Raw genomic sequence first — 13,471 nt, 5'->3', positions numbered from 1 at the left:
TGTGCTGTAGCTTTCTGTTCTTTCTTAAACACTGGCAAACTGGAGAGTATTTTGTGGTTAGACACATTTACATTCACACAACAGGTGCTAGTTGAGTCCTGTGCCCAAAGAAGCAGGGAATGACAAGATGTGGTATCAGGACACAAGTATGTTGGACCAAGTGCTGGACACTGGGAGGCACAGAAGGAGTGTGTCCTGGTATTTATTAAACCTATGAAGATGGTCTACTGGTAGACCCCATCATCGAAATGGAGCAACCAAGGCTAAGAATTAAGGCACTTGCCTTAGTAAGCAACACAGACAAGATTCCAATTCAGAGCCTCCCAACTGAAAGTCACAAACTTTCAAAGTGTTTTGCCTTTTTCAAAGTCAAAACTTTCAAAGTCACAAACACAGAGTGTTTGTGAACATTATGCATTTCTTCTCCTCCTTTGGAGATTGTGTTTAGGAATCTCAAATGAGCCAGGATGTAGATGCTACAGGGAAGATTCAAAGAACCTGTGAGGAGTTAGAGATAGCAAGCAGCTGGGAAATCTGGAAGGCTTCATGGAGGAAGCAGTGTTCCACATGGGCCTTGTGAGCTCACCAGGGTATCAGCAGGTGAATATGTGTAGGAGGGAGGATGTGGCAGTTTGAAGGCATGAAACAAGCCAAGTGAACCAGAAGGGTGGAGGGGGTTTAGTTCTAGAGACAGTGAAGGGTCCATGTGACAGCTATGGGAATGCATGGAGGGCAAAGGAGCAGGTGGGGACCTCCTTTGGGGAACCTGCTATAACCTGGATGGGCATAAAGAGTGAAACAGTTTCCTTCCACAGGCAAGGGAGGCATTTTTATTTTTTAATTAATTACCATTATTTATTAAGTATGTGGGCCTATCGATTTAGAGAATTTTTTATTTTGTTTTGTTTCTCTCTTTCTCTTTTTTTTTTAGTTTCAGATGTAGAGTTTAGTGATTCATCAGTTACAAATAACACCCAGTGATCATCACATCATGTGCCCTCCTTAATGTCCATCACTCAGTTACCCCACTCCCCACCCTCCTCCCCTCCAGTGACTCTCAGTTTGTTTTCTATAGTTATGAGTCTCTTATAGTTTGTCTTCCTCTCTGATTTCATCTTTATTTTTCCTTCCCTTCCCCTATATTCATCTGTTTTGTTTCTTAAATTCCACATACGAATGAAATCATATGATACTTGACTTTCTCTGACTGACTTATTTTGCTTAGCATAATACCCTCTAGTTCCATCCACGTCATTGCAAATGGTTAGATTTCGTTTTTTCTGATGGCTGAGTTTGCATTCCCACCAGCAGTGTAAGAGAGTTCCCCTTTATCTGCATCCTTGCCAACATTTGCTATTTCCTGAGTTGTTTATTTTAGCTATTCTGACTGGTGTGAAGTGGTAGCTCATTTCAGTTTTGATTTGTATTAAGGGGGGGGGCATTTTCAGATTGAGAGTGAGTTGGGGGCAGGCGGCCTGATATGCTCAATGATCAGAGCTATGATTTAAAACCGCTATCTGTAGACCTCTCTTTTGAACAACTGATGCCAAATTTTTTTGCCTATATATATATATATATATTTATTTATTTATAAATTTATTTTTTGTTGGTGTTCAATTTGGCAACATATAGAATAACACTGGCACTGGGGTGGGCACTTGACAGGATGAGCACTAGGTGTTATTCTATAAATTGTTTTAATTCAGGAAAACAACTTTGAATTTTGACAAGGACTTTAATGAAAATAACAAATTATGTCCCCATTACCTCATAAAATCATTGTTTATTTTTAAAAAAAAAAAAAAAAAAAAAAAAAAAGGATCCCTCGGTGGCGCAGCGGTTTAGCGCCTGCCTTTGGCCCAGGGCATGATCCTGGAGACCCGAGATCGAATCCCACGTTGGGCTCCTGGTGCATGGAGCCTGCTTCTCCCTCTGCCTGTGTCTCTGCCTCTGTGTGTGTGTGTGTGTGTGACTATCATAAATAAATAAAAATTTTAAAAAAAGGAGAGTTGTCAACAGTACCTCAATACACTTAAATATCAAGGTCTCTCACTTTCCTCATTTTATTTAGCCCATTATTATACTAGCACAGGCCTAAGGACCAACATGTAGAAACCACAGCTCTGAAAGATCTGGTCATGTATAGAAGGCAGACTGATGCTGCAAAAGGTCACAGGCAGAGCAAAGATTTCTGATCTTAAGGGCTATTGCAGTACTTTGAACAAGCAGTTCTAATTAAGAGCAGGGGAAGCCTGTGGGCATGGGAAGGAGAGGTCAGATGTGAGAGATACTGCATGGAGATGCACAGCACTCCTGCTGTGTTCTGTCCTCTGATGACCACGGATGACATGACTAATTGAGAAGATCGCTCTTACTATATTGGGTGATTTCCTGTGAAAGGAGATGGGGATGGGGATGGAGATGGGGTCACAAATATTCCTGATGATTCTGGCCCAGGATTCTGGAAGAAGTGTGGTAGGTAGATTTCTGGCCCCCAAACATGTCCATATCAATGTACACAGAATGCCCAGAACCTGCCAACATGTTATTTTACTTTTCCATGTTACTTTACATGGAAAAAGGGATTTTATAGATGGAATTAAGGATCTCAAAATGGTAAGAAAAATGATCCTGGATTTTCCTGGCAGACTCAATGTAACCTCAAGGATATTTATAATAGAAAAGCAAGAGTGTAAATCAGAGAAGATGTGGCAACAGAAAAAGAGGTCAAGGAGATGAAGTCACAAGCCAAAGAATATGGGCAGCCTCTAGAAGCAGGAAAAGACTAGGAAAAGGACATCCCCCCTCAGAGTCTCTAGAAGGAACACAGCCATACTGCCACCTTGATTTTCTCCCAGTAACACCTGTGTCAGGCTTCTAACCTGCAGAACTATAAGATAACATCTGTGTTTTTAGAGAGAGAGAGAGGCAGAGACACAGGCAGAAAGAGAAGCAGGTTCCACACAGGGAGCCCAATGTGGGACTCAATCCCAGGACTCCAGGATCACACCCTGGGCTGAAGACAGGCGCTTACTGCTGAGCCTTTTCAGGCATCCCTGAAATAGAGTAGTTTGAAGGGTGGAGTGGGAAGCTAATGTACTCTGCTTGGGGCATTCTAGATGTCATGTGTAAGGTGCATATTATTGGGAATATGTCCATCCAACAGCTGGAACTTCAGGGACAGAAAGGAAGGAACAACAATATTTTAAAAGGAGGAGAAATGCATAATAACCGTTTTTTGTTGGGTACCTACAAGGTTTCTGGTTCTTTCACCAAGTTATTTTATTGAATCCTTATTACATCTGGAAGGTAAGTTTTTTTTGTTTGTTTTGTTTTGTTGAAGGTAAGTTTTTTTAAATGTATTTTCACAAATAAGGGGCCCAGGTAAATGGCCAAGGATTAGGAGATGTGCTAAAGGTTACCCAGCTAATAACAGGACTCATATCTGGGTCCAATCTAATTCTAGACAGTGTCACTTTTACCATTATGGTTCTACTGCAGTTCTGGAGGAGGAAATCAGGGCAATTTCTGATCCATGTCCTGATTCTTCTCAGGAACACAGAAAATGAGGTCACCAAATAGGTAGCACCAGGGTTAAAGGGCCACTTTGAGAGGTTAGAAGTAAATAAAGTTTAGAGCAATGGTAGTAGGAGGGGTGACAAATTTTTGGTAACCTGGAGAGGATGCTTCTCAGAAGGAAAGTTTCTTCACGTCGTGGGGTCACTGACTCCAAGACCAGTGGGTGTCATGGATGATGACAGCAGTGATTCACTGTCTGTTGGCCCAGCAGAGGGATAGGGCAGGAGACTAGGCAGTGGCCAGGGATCTGAGTCCTCTGCCCCTACAGTACTTTATTCCTAGACTTCCTCACTGTGGGGGCAAGAGGAGGTGCATGAAGGGATTTCCCCAATGTCTGAAGGTTCCAAAGGGACGGAGAAGCAACTTCTAATTTCTAGATCTACAGTTGGATTCCTGTTGGCTCAAGGAGCTGGAGCCTTCTGTACTTCATATACCTTCCCCAGCCCATGTAGTGTGGCACTGGGCTTGGACCCAGAAGACTTTGGTCTTATTCTACTCCAGGGATTCATAAACCTGAGTACATAGCTACCATTTATGGAGCACTTAACATGTGCCAATAGCCGCACAAAGCAGGTTTTCTCTGACCCTATTATTCTGATAAGGATCAGAAGTTCAGAAAGATTCAGTAACTTGTCCAAGGTCACAGAGCTAGTAAAAGGTGTGGCAAAAATTTTAAACCAGTTTTATCCAACTCCAAATCCCATACATGACACATTTTGCTATGAATGAAACTCCTGGTCACAATGGGGAAACAGATAATTGCAGTTTACCATAACACAGTGTAGTAATGTGGAGCTAAGAAGAAGTGTATGGATGGCCAGGGAAGAAGCCCTACTACTGATAGGGAGATGTAACGGGGAGACTTCTCGAAGGAGGTGACCGCAGAGCTCAGAGGTGAATGAGTTTCTGGCCAGGAGAAGGGTAGAGCAAGAAACAGGCAAAGATGTGAAGATAGTGGCCGTGTTTGGGAAGAATGTGTAGTCTGGCAATGAAGATGATGAGTCAAGAATTTATGACATCAGGGGTACTGTTGACATGGATGAAGACGGGAGGCTCTATAAAAAGAAAACCCTCAACACTTCCAGCTAAGTCCTAAAGCCATGCTGCTTATACATTGTCCCTCAGGAGAACCAAGGAGGTGAACATTTGGGCCTGCTTATCATTCTGTTCAGTAATAATTATGTTGTTCATTAAGTACATGTCAGGGTAACATTTTTGGTGAGATTTGTTTGATCAGGATATAAACTCTGTGCATGTAGTCACAGGTTTCTCAGTTTGTTGCTCATACACTAAGGTCATCTGATCATGAGGCACAGCCAGCTGCTCAGACTTCTTTAAAATACAGGGAAATTGGCATCTAGTTGCACATCCTCTGAGAACTGTGCACCTCCAAAATCTCCATGCTTTTTCTGAGCCTCAGTTGGGTGAAATGACACTACCAGTGTGCAATAAGCATTTTTTGTGTTTGCTACTTGGTCTCTAAAATTAAACATTTCAAAGAGCTGCATCATTTTCCATAAATATGGCATTATTAATTAATTTCCCTTTTCTACACATTGAAGTTTCTTCTAATGTTTCACTATTTTCATCATGAAATAACCCATGTGGTTTTCATTCTTTGGATGATTTTCTATTGAAAAACTCCCTGAAATGGGATTAATGGATCAAAGATTGATAATGTTTTTATGGCTTTTGGTACATATTACACAATCACTTTCTGAAAAGTTTAGAACAATAGCCCATTGCTGGCATCAAGTTTCTGTGCAACCTCATCAGTGTTGGGAGGTGTGCTTTTCCTAATTTTCACTAATTCATTAGGTATAAGTGCCTTTTTTTTAAACTATGGCTATCTCTGACTGGGAGCTCGATCTGACAACCCTGAGATCATGACCTGAGCTGAAACCAAGAGTTAGATGCTTTACTGACTGAGCCACCCAGGTGCCCTCAGAGTAGTGATTTTTAAATTGTTTTTAGATTATACATCTTTTTGCGATATGGGTCCTTACTTCTGAAATGAACCTGACCTATTGCATAAAATTTAAATGAGTTCATGGACCTACTCAGGCCTATACACAGACACCTCTCAGGTTAAGATCCTTTGTTCTATAATAAGCACTTTAATTAAAATGTTCATTTGATTATTACTCATTCTTGCCTGTCTTAGCAAAAAGCTGCACTATTATATTTTGTGTTAGAAGTCTAATGTTATGAATAATTCAGTGTATTTCTTTTCCTTTTTTTCCCCCCAGTGTTTTGAGCCTATCACTGGGTGGACTTCAGAGTCCCAGAGGGAATTTGACTTCATGACTTAGACCTCCAACTTCAGTATGACATGATCCGAGTTACATATGAACCTCAGAGTCTGAAATACAACTAACAGATTGAGGCCCCTAAGACTTCAGATTTATCAGATTCAGAATTTTAAATAACCATGTTTGAAATATTTAAAAAAAAAAAAACGGAATCAAAATGTGAGCAAGAGAGAAAAATAACAAATGACCTGGCAGTTTGGGGAAAGAACTAAATTGAGTTTTTAGAAATCATAATTATCTTTAAAGTGCTGAGAGAAAATTAACTGTTAATGCAGAATGTATACCAATGAAAACTATCTATTAAAAAAAGGATGCAACAAGTTTATTTACAGGTAAATAATAAATAAGCTTACCACCACCAAGCCTTCATGAAAAGAGTAAAGAGTGTTTTAAAAAGAAGGAAAATGAGTCCAGAAAGAAGGTATATTAGTTTTTCATTAGTTGCTGTAACAAATTGCCGCTAATGTACTGCCTCAGAACAACACAAAATTATCTTCCATTTGTGCAGGTCAGGATTCAGATCCAAGTCTCACTGGGTTAGACTAAATGTATCAGTCAACAGGGCTGCTGGAGGTTCTAGGAGACAAACTACTTCCTTGCTTTTACTACCTTCTAAAAGCTTCCCGCATTCCTTGGCTGGTGGTCCCTTTCTCCATCTTTAGAGCCAGTAACAGGTGTTGGGTCCTTATCACATCATATCACTCTAACTCCTCTTTTGTTTCCCTTTTCTACTTTGAAGGACCCTTGTAGGTACGTAGATAATGTACCCACCCAGATAATCCAGAATAATCTCCCTATTCTAAGGTCAGCTGATTAGCAACTTGCATTCCATCTGTAACCCTAATTCCTCTTTGCCATGTAACATAACACATTCATAGGTCCCAGAGAATAGGAGGTAGACAGCTTTGGGAAGCCCAGGAAATCTGGGCTATTAGTAAGAATGGTGAGCCAAGAAACCAGTGTAAACATGTGGGAAAATAAACAAGACTTGTCTTGTCTATTTAAAAAAAAAAATTGGGGGCAGCCCAGGTAGCTCAGCGGTTTAGTGCTGCCTTCGGCCCAGGATGTGATCCTGGAGACCCGGGATCGGGCTCCCAGCATGGAGCCTGCTTCTCCCACTGCCTGTGTCTCTGCCTCTGTGTGTGTGTGTGTGTGTCTCTCATGAATAAATAAATAAAATCTTTAAAAAAAATGTGGGGTTAGTGACAGAGTAAAACTACAATGCCATGGAACAATAACATAGAGGTTGAGGAGGAGATGACTGAAGTTTAAAATGCTTATAGATCCATGTATTTGGGGGTAAGGATGTGTAGATATTTATTACCTTTAGACCCTGTAAAGTAAAATATTTGTGGTAAAATTTTAATAGCAGTCACTGACAAGAGAGGAGAGATAAGCACTGCAAGAGAGCTAAAATAGAAACGAAAATGTAAGTAATAAAGCAAGTCCAAATATATTAAAGATTTCCAAAAAAGGGATGTGAACTAGGCTTCCTAGCTGAAAGACAGATTGCCAGATTAGATTTTAAAATCTGGTTTGGTGAGGTGTCCAAGACACATGCCTAAAATATTAAACATAAAAGTTCTAAGTACAAGGATGAAAGAATATAGCCAGGCTCTAACTAAAAGACAGCTGGGTCACTCTAAATGTTGGAGCAGAATCTCACTGAGAGAGGACCAACAGGAAGGGGCTGGCCACAGCAGAGCAACCAGCTCTTTTATTTGCCACAAATATAGGGCATTTATGAACTTGTATGGCTGCAAAAATATGATAATAAAAAACTTCAACACACATGAAATTTTGGATGAGTCATCGCTATCAGCTGACATGCTATGTCTATGTCACTCTACAGAAAGCTTTGCCTGTGTTATCAAGGTGCTAACATTATTCCCATTTCACAGATGGAGAAAACTTCCCATTACAGGCAGAGATTATATTTGGGCCATGCCTTGGTTTCTCTTGGGCTCTACTCCCTCCTAATTGAGCCCACACCTCACCTGGAGATCTTTTTCACATCACCCATCATAGGACAAGCAGGTGGTGTCCCTTTACCAAAGGACAATAGTCATCCTCAAGTGTGTTTAGATTAATCTGGAAGGAGGCTTCTCTGGTCGCACATGAATCAAGAGGCCATGCAGTATGTCTGATCCCAGATCAACCACTGCATGCACATATGCATCCACAGCCTTCTCTTGACTTGGCAGCAATGCCCACACTCAGATCCTGGGTCCTATTCTGGATTCTTTGAGGAAACTGTCTTCTGGGTCTTATAGGAAGACCTCTTCTCTCTTCCCCTTTGTCCTCACCCCAGGGTTTCTTTCTGGGATGGGGCTTGCAAATCTTGCCTCCATAGCCTACAACTGTCTTTAACCACCCACCTCAGACCCCTAGCAAATTAACCCCAGAAAGGTTCTCAGAGCAATACCCAAATTAAAGAAACAGGTCTTGCTGCAAAAGGCAAACATTTTCACTCTCTTCCACAGTTTGCACTTTGAGGCAGACAGGTTCATAAGCTGGCCAGCCTATAAAGCTCCCAGTACTTCTGTGACATTGGAGCAAGCTCCTTACCTGGTTAGGTGTGCTGGAGAAGCCAAGTTCCCACCCCTTCCTGGCTCTGTGTCCTTAACAAGTTACCCTTCACCTTTGGACCTCTGATGGTCAGTTGTCAAAAGCCTCTGGTTATTGAAGGGATGAAAACATAATCTATATAAAGCATCTGGCATGGTGCCGCCCAGCACAGGTACACATTTGACAAATGTTGCTTCCTTCCTACCTCTCTCAGGAAGTCCATATCCTCTTGGATGGGCCAGCTCTTGTTTCCATTGTGTCATCAGATACAGGCTAGGGCCCCGTTGGACATGGATTCTGGGAATCAATTTTTGGCCTCAATTCTGTCCACAGACTTCTTTGTCATCTACCTCCATCCAACCATTTGCCAAATGGAGGTGTTTGCATTTGCCCTCTGCCAGTTGAAGTACCCAAAAGGTTTACGTTTCTGGCCATGCTTAGAGGTTTGGGGATGGTCTTATGACTACCATTTCTTAGATCACATATTGTTCTTCACGTGTAATAAGAATTCTCCATCTAATATTTGTCTAGGGGTTAGCAGTTCGTAAAGCACACTCAGCAAAAGGTAGATCAAGTATTAGAATCCTCATTTTAGAGCTGGAAAAATTGCATCCAAGAGAGAAATAAAGACTTCTCTGGGAAGCAGTCAGTGGCTAGATGGGAAGTGAAGGTGTTCTGTGCCGAGGTTTCCTCACTACACATCCAGTGCTTTGCTTGTGAAGCAGATGTTATTGTAAAGCAGACTCTGAGCCAAACAACACTGGGCCTCAGTTTTCTCGTCTGCAAAGTGAAGATAATAGTAACACAGTCTGAAACTATTGTGAAAGTTCAGGGATATAGTCCTTATGGTAGCATGGCAGCTGGCACTGGGCGCTGCTGCTGTAGATGCTGGTGTGTGCTGCCCAGACCTGCCCCCGCCCCATGAGAATGGCCTACACATGAAGTTGTGGCTGCTCTCCAAGGGAAACCTACATCCAATGGCCAATCAGTGTGGGATGTGGAGACCTGGCTCACTTTCCAGGTCCGCCCTAGCTCCAGAGGGATGGGGGATATCCTAGGGATGGGCTAGTGTTGTGACTGCATGGCACTTCAGCTCCTTCTGCTCACTCCTCCTTTCTTCAGGAATGGAAGATCTACCATGCAGGGGTAGATCCCAAGCTGACTTTCCAGTCAGTGCCCTGTGTGCTAGTCTCTGTATCATGCTGGGCTCTGTGCGCATGTGTGAAAACCATCCTCAATCAGGTGTGAACCACAAAGGGGAGTGGGTTTGCATGGAACCATCCACACAAAGCCCTCTTCCCAGGGTAGCAGAGAGGCTGGCCTGGGTCAGGTGTGCACCCCATGTCCTTACAACAGACTAGGACGGGCAAGTTCTGGGTTGTAAGTCCATGACCCTGGCCTCCAGCCCTGGGATCCAGACAGCTGGGGAAGCCTTTAGGTCTGAGCAACCCTAGACTCTGGGTTGTTCTGTTCCTGGGCACAGCCTTCTTTCCCCAGTGATGCAATTCTTTGCAACAGACCACAGGTCAATCGTGTTCCTGTTACCGAGCACAGAGAGGCTTGTGGCTCGGTCTCTCCAGGAATTCTGACGCACCGCAAGACACTGTGGTTGGAATGCTTCTTTCCTCATAAAAGCCCCTGGCTTCAGAAAAGGAAGCTTTCTCAGGTGACTAACACTTGAGGTAGGGCTTCCCAGGACCCAGACACTCTGTTACATGAAACAACCTACAGAGATCCACTTTAGCTCAAATTATTTTGAGGGGGTGGGAATAGGACCCCATATTTACCATCAGGTCCCCCAGCTTCTCCTCCCCCAGGTAAGCATACAGGGTAAGAGGTAAAATGCAAATTGAACACTTGCTAGCCTATTCCTCTCTTGCCTCCAGACTGGCACCCCAAGTCTTCCCTGTCACAAGTTCTTGAGCCACTAATGCTGCCCCAGATCTAGAGCCCATGATGATATAGATGGGTAAGGGCCTGGAGGCCAGAGGTTCCAACTCTGTAGGCTGCTCCTGCTGCTTTTCCCTGCAAGCACTATACTTCAGCTCTGCTTTGCCTAACCCCCCATTTCACTTTGGAGCTTCTCTTCCTTCCTCCTTCCCTACCTGTCCCATCTTGCTCCCCTGGCTGCTCCCCCAAGCCTGTGTAGGGTGCCCCTGGTCTATGCTCCCATAAAACCCTGTGCTTCCCTTATCCACGCACATGTTACCCTGTGATGTAGTTTTCTAAGGGTGTGAAGATTAAGTCCATGAGGACAAGGACACACCTGCCCTGCTTACCTCTGTCCCCTCAGGATCTGACATTTAGCACCTGGCGGTGGTGGGGGTTGGGGGAGAGGCATAAATTTTTGTGGAGTGAATGTACATTGGGCTTTGTTACAATTGTTAGCTGTTGTCACAAGGGATGAAACGCCACCCTGAGCCGGCTGACAGCATCTACCATGTGGCTGCTGTGAAAGTCAGAGGAACCGCTTGTGTTCCTGAGATCAGCTTGAACAAAACCAGGAGGATTCAGATTATTCTGACTCAGGTCCCACATCCCATGCACTGTGGCTGAGGATGTGGTAAGGTGGCAGGGCTAAGAAAAGCAAGGGCAGCTCACTAGCATGAGGCAGGGAGCCTGGCAGAGAAAACCTCAGGTGCTACTGAGCTGTGGATCATGAGGAGGAGCTTTGTGAAGGGCAGCGTACTGCGCAGAGCTGGGGAATGGCCTCCCAGTTGTCAGCCTGTGCCTTGCTTGAGTCTGTGCCTTTGCATTTTCATTTTGATGGACCTCTCAGTTCCCTTCCATCTTGCTTGTTGGCCTTTACAGGATTGTTTAATGAAGGCTTTGGTTGCAGGAGACAGACATGCTTGAGCTAGCTTCCACCATAATGGGGAGTTGGTGAGACAGGGCCCTGTGATAGGATGTGCAGTCAGACCTCATGAGAGACTACCTGGGAAAAGGGGGGTTATGAGACAGGAAGCCAGTCGTAATTATCTGTCAGGCAAAGGCCTCTGCTTTCTCACTTCTGCATCTCTCTGCTTTGTTCTTCCCTCCCCTCAGAGGGGCTTTCTCTGCCTCTCTGCAGCAAGTGGCCACTCTAAAGGTAATGGATTTTGAAGTCCTTGGTTTGAGAGTGTTTCCACATGGCCTAGCCTCTCTTCATTCTAGTTCCCCCTCCTGGCAGCCAGTTGGCTGGAAGCAGCTGCCCACCAGAGGTCCTGTCAGCCATGGCCTGGGGACAAAGTCAGGTACATTTCTATACGACTGGCCCTGAGAGTTGTGATGGTGATGACGGGGTAGTTCCCAGAAGAGTAGATCTTGGGGTTAAGGAGAATCTGCATATCTTAACCGTAATTGATGTGAACTTGTATATTTCAATGTGTGACCCCTTTTGAATGTCATGTTGGGAGTCTTACTCTTTTATACAGATGTATGAGTAAGGGTGTGTGTGTGTGTGTGTGTGTGTGTGTGTGAGAGAGAGAGAGAGAGAGAGAGGGGGGGGGGGTACTGTATACATGAGCGGTGGCTTCCCATGTATTCCTTTACTCATTTGTCTGTGTGGCAGGTTCTGTGCTGTGAGTCAGGGATGAAATGATAAACAGAACAATCTTTGCTGTGACATGCCAGGGCACACAGAGGATCACACAAATGAAGTGTCTGACCTGAGGTCTCAAGGGTGAGGATAGTCTGCTAGTTCCACACAGAGGACGAGCCTATGTCAAAATCCTGAGGCAGGAGGAAGAGGTGCTATTGAGAAATCAAGAGACTTGTGTAGCTAGAATTCAGAGGGAAAAGGAGATTGTTTTGCAAGTCGAGCCTGAAGTCTGGTTGTGTAGACTCTTAGAAACCCTGCAAGGACTAGTATTTATCTAAGACCCTGGGGAACAGCTCATTGCTGTCTCTTTTCACAACTCAGATCCATGGCTCTGGCCTCATGGACCTAAACTAGCAGGAAGCAGGATGCCCCCTCCATGCCTCTTGCCCAGGGCTGTGGTGAGGGGATTCTCTGATGCTCGTAGGCTTCCCACAGTGCACAGGGACCCTGCCAGGAGCCCAGCGGATGACTTCCCCTTGGAGCTTTGGCATCTGTTCTACCAGGAGACCTCACCTGCAGCTGTCTCAGTCTGAAACATGGGCTCTAAATAACACCGAACCTCAGTATCTCATGCTTCCATTCCTGAGGCCTGCTCTTCTTGTTACCTCCCACCTCCCCCCATATTCTATCTGTCTCCCACCCCCTTCTTCTTTGTGCAGCAGGCTGGCCGCAGGCAGGTCAATGCTTGACTGAATGGTCAGTCATTGTGCTCGAGGTGGCGTGCCTCTGTGTTCTTCAGAAGCAGCCCCCTCCACCATTGAGGATGCCCAGCCACCCAGAATTCCCAAGTTCTCAGATGCCAGCGCTTCCCACAAATGCAATCTTCCCCATCTCTGGGATGTTTTTTGGCTCTGGGCATACCAGGTGCTCTGACTATGCTGGGAGGAGAGGTGGCAAGCCTGGAGAGGAGAGTTCTGGAGTGAGCCAGGCCCAAGGGGTTGGCAGTGCCCACAAATGGTCCCTCCATCATAAATGTGCCCCATGTCAGGCCTGGCAGGGAATGCCAGTTTTGTGCATTGATCAACACACCATCCCTGGCCTTGACTGGGAGCCTGGTTTACTTGCTTCCCAGAAGACTGGCTGGGCTCTTAGCACCCCAGGCAGAAAGCAGACCTGTGTTCTGCAGAAATTATAGCTACTACTTAGATTATGCTTCTTGTGTTCTTAGCATCTTATGCTTATCAGCTCAGTCCTCACAACTATCCTACAAGGTGGGTAGCAGTCTTACCGTCCTTTTACAGATGTTTCCAAAATCATACAGATGTGGTTTGTGAGGCCAGGACCTGAAACCTGGATGCCAGAACCTGCCTCACCGAGTAGTCCTCCCAACGTAATAATGCATGCATGCCACGATGACAAGATGGTGTGCACAAGCAGATTCCTTAGCTGCCCTGATGCCCAACTTTCCAGGTTTGCAAAATTTGTTTCTGAT

Source organism: Vulpes lagopus, chromosome 5 (assembly GCF_018345385.1).
Source record: "Vulpes lagopus strain Blue_001 chromosome 5, ASM1834538v1, whole genome shotgun sequence".
In the NCBI taxonomy this organism is placed as follows: Eukaryota; Metazoa; Chordata; class Mammalia; order Carnivora; family Canidae; genus Vulpes; species Vulpes lagopus.
Note: the sequence above shows the minus strand (reverse complement) of the source record.